Here is a 4167-nt window from a genome sequence, read left to right as displayed (position 1 = left end):
AAGGGAGACTGTAAACTCAATCTCCGACTCCACTCTCTACTGTCCACCTCAAACATTTAAGAGAAGTGCCAGTGAAAAGTCGCATTCATCTGCTTGAAATGAAGTCGTACACCCGCATCTGATACTTCATGTTATTTATTATTTTCTACTCTAGTCGCAAAGCCTGAAATTTTAGGGCCAGTCGATTAAATCGACTCCAGTACGCAACTGGTACTTAGTCTCTAGACCCCAAAATGATGAAAGGCAAAGTCGACCTCTGCGGAATTTGAACTCAGAAAGTAAAGACACATGAAATACCGCTAAGCATTTCACCCGGTGTGCTAACGTTTCTGCCAGGTCACCGACTTGCTTCATGTTTTTTTATTGCCACTTCTCGGTTACTCTCTAGCTCACCCTCTACTTGAGAATTCTCTATCAACACTTCCATACTAAATCTTATCGATTCCAAACTAACTGCTCATTTAGGGGTTCTCCACGAACTCCATCTTTGCTAACTCTCCAATTTGAACCCTCTATACTTGTCAAGCAGGGAAAGAGGCGTTAAGATTCGAGTATCCAAATACCTGCCAATTCAACCTCTCTAAGTCGACAGATGATATCACGAATGTGTGAACTGTATAGCTGATTGCACAAATCATGTACAGCTACCTATTGGCTAAGAAAATACTCTGCCTAGAACGAACTGGATGAACCGATAACAGTTGTCCATGACCAAATTTTGGGTGCTCAAGAATCCATTCGAGTCCTGTCAGCTAGTTTGCGAGTCTTTTTTCGAATATTCCTCTTTCCCATAGGCCCATACAATTCAGACGTGCATCAAAGAAACACTTCAAACGGTTGAAGAAAATTGGCTGCTTCTTACCAGTTGAGGTACACACAGTGACTACATTGAATGCATACACATAGTGGCTACACTGAATACATAATGATAATAATAATAATAATAATAATAATAATAATGATGATGATGATGATGATGATGATGATGATGATGATGATGATGATGATGATGATGATGATGATGATGATGATGATGATGGTGGTGGTGGTGATGATGATGATGATGGTGATGATGATGATGATGATCATAATAATAATAATAATAATAATAATAATAATAATAATAATAATAATAATAATAAAGTTGTGTTCAAAGAAACGTTGGCGTTTCTCATACCGGCGGATCCTTTGTGCTTTGGCAAGGATATCTTGCTTTAGTTTTTCTTTTGCCTCAGGTAAGTCTTTTTCTGTAATGCTGTATTCTGAATAATAATAATATTAATAATAACAATAATAATAATAATAATAATAATAATAATAATAATAATAATAATAATAGCATTACCAGACAGAGGCTCTCAATGCAGTACCAGGAAGTGGTTCTCATAGTTTCTAGTCTTAACTGATTGTTTTGTCTTGGTACGAACAATGAGCTACAGCAAATATTCTGCAAATATTCTGCTCAATACAACAGATTTGCTTGTCAGTTGTTTGACCTTAACCAGTTGAGCATCTCTCTTAGTGGCTGATGATATATGCATCTCTAATCACGAGGAGATGTAGTTAGGGAGCATCATAGCCATGTGTTGAGAGGTATTGTTTAGGATTTCGATAATTCACCTCTAGAAACATCGGTGTTTCTGAAAACAGAGCTCAATGCAAGAAACAAGATAAGAGGTATCAACACTCTAGCCGTCCCAGTTATAAGTTACGGCTACAATACCCTTAAGTGAACACTAAACGAACTAATCAAAATAGACAGGAATACAAGAAGAATAATGTCAGGATTAAGGATGCACCACCGAAAATCTGACATAGAAAGGGTATATATAAAACGTATAGAAGTTTGTAGAAGCCTTATACACCTATAAAACTATTACAAAATAACCACCATAGGACTATAAATATACCTACTTCAGAAGCAAGGAAGTCTAAAACAAATAGCCACAAAACACGAACAAAACAAAAACTATTTTAAGTTTATAAGGAAGCTGACAAATACAAAAGAGAAGTAATGCTACCGAACAGGTATGAAGAAAAAGAAGAAACAACAAAAGCTATAAAACAACTGAAATCCAAACTAAAATTAGACCAGCAACAGATCATGATAAAACGATGGCACGAAAAGCCCCTTCATGACAAATACTGGGCTAATCTAAACGCAAAAGAAATAGACAAAGCATTATCCCAACGAAAGCTGAGACTAAAGGATTTTTAATTACAGCACAAGACCAATGCATCTCCAACAGAAATTACCAACAATCTAAGTGGAAGGACGTGATGAAAATAAGACTACTGAATGATAATAATAATAATCCTTTCTACTATACGCACAAGGCCAGAAATTAGGGGAGGAGACTAGCCGATGACATCGACACCAGGATTTAAATGTTCAACCCCAAAATGATGAAAGGCAAAGATGTCCTTGGTGCAATTGGAGCTCAGAACGTCAAGGCGAACGAAACACCGCTAAGCCATCTCACCGTCTTAATAACAATACTAATTATAATAATTATATGCTGCAAAATATCCAAAAATAAACATCTAGGCCAAATCAGCGTCAGCAGACATTGACTGGTGTTACATTGACCTATGTCGCTTTGGATTGCTCCACATGTTTTTCGTCCCTGGTAACCAGTAAAAAACAATATTATAATTATTATTGAGAGAGAGAGAGAGAGAGATGTGCATGTCATCAAAGTGACATTGGGTAAAATATACGAAGCCCAGTATATCAATCATTACTACCCGTCTGATTAGGGTACACCCGCCACATACATGACAAGCACATGTGCGCGCCATGATCTTGCAAGTGGGGCCCAGTTAGAATTTTTTTCAGGTGGAGCAGCCTATTCCGCTCAAAAGGTCTCTGAATACGGGTTGCTTAAGAATGTTAAACGAAACACCCATATTTCCAAAGGTGAATTATCTAAACGCCAAAGAGTTCCTCTCAACACATGGTTACGATGCTTCCCAGCTACTTCTGCACGTGATCAGAAATGCACATAACGTTAGCCACTAAGAGACATGCTTAACTGGTTAAAGTCAAACAACTAACAAGCAAACCTGTGCTATTGAGCAGAATATTTGCTGTAGCCCATCTTTTATACCAAACAATATACATGATAGCACTTCCAATCAGTTAAGATCAGAAGCCATGAGAGCTACTGCCTGGTACTGTATCAGAGCCTTATCATAATTTTCATTATATTTTTCATCATCATCATCAGCATCATCATCATCATCATCATCATCATCATCATCATCATCATCATCATCATCATCATCATCATCACCAACATCATGTCTTTCTTCGTCTTTCTTCGTCTTTGAATCTGGTTTCCATTTCTTGCCGGGTGTCTTCCTGGCACCTAGGGCAGAGAAACTGACTGTATACACTATTTGGCCATTGAAATAAACACATTAGATTGTTAATCTTCTTCTTCTTCTTCTTCTTCTTCTTCTTCTTCTTCTTCTTCTTCTTCTTCTTCTTCTTCTTCTTCTTCTTCTTCTTCTTCTTCTTCTCATTATTATTATTATTATTATTATTATTATTATTATCATTATTATCATTATTATTATTATTATTATTATTATTATTATTATTATTATTATCATTATTATTATTATTATTATTATTATTATTATTATTGCATCGTGGATAAATTTGTTGTTGACAGTTGGCCATGTTTTGCTGCTATGCATGTGTTGCAATTTTATCTAAAATAATTTCTCCACACATTATCGCAAAGAAGATTAACTAAAAAGACTTTTGTAGAAAAAAAAATAGAGTTTTCCAGCCATCACTTATCACTAATTGTGAGCGTGGCAGCGTACATTGAATCTCCGCATGTCTTCGGTCGTGAGATGGATATAAACATCCAAATATATATATTTCTCTCAGCTTAATTATATTACAAGTACGACAGAACGACTACAACCAAATATTTGAGAAAATGACTCTAATAGACAAACATTTTTTCGTAAAAATTCCTTTAAAGGAACAAAAAGTGACAACAAAAAAACCCTGAAAATTCTCTTTATGAAAATAATGTTATTTTCTTCATCGCTATATAAGCTTTTTCCTTTCTTCTCAACCTCTCTCTCTCTCTCTGTTTATGTTTCCGATTTTAAAAAACAAATCTGTTCGTCTCCTCTAATTGGAAA

The sequence above is a fragment of the Octopus bimaculoides genome, chromosome 6 (assembly GCF_046866305.1).
Source record: "Octopus bimaculoides isolate indiv1 chromosome 6, ASM4686630v1, whole genome shotgun sequence".
Taxonomy (NCBI): Eukaryota; Metazoa; Mollusca; class Cephalopoda; order Octopoda; family Octopodidae; genus Octopus; species Octopus bimaculoides.
This window is presented reverse-complemented; position numbering follows the sequence as displayed.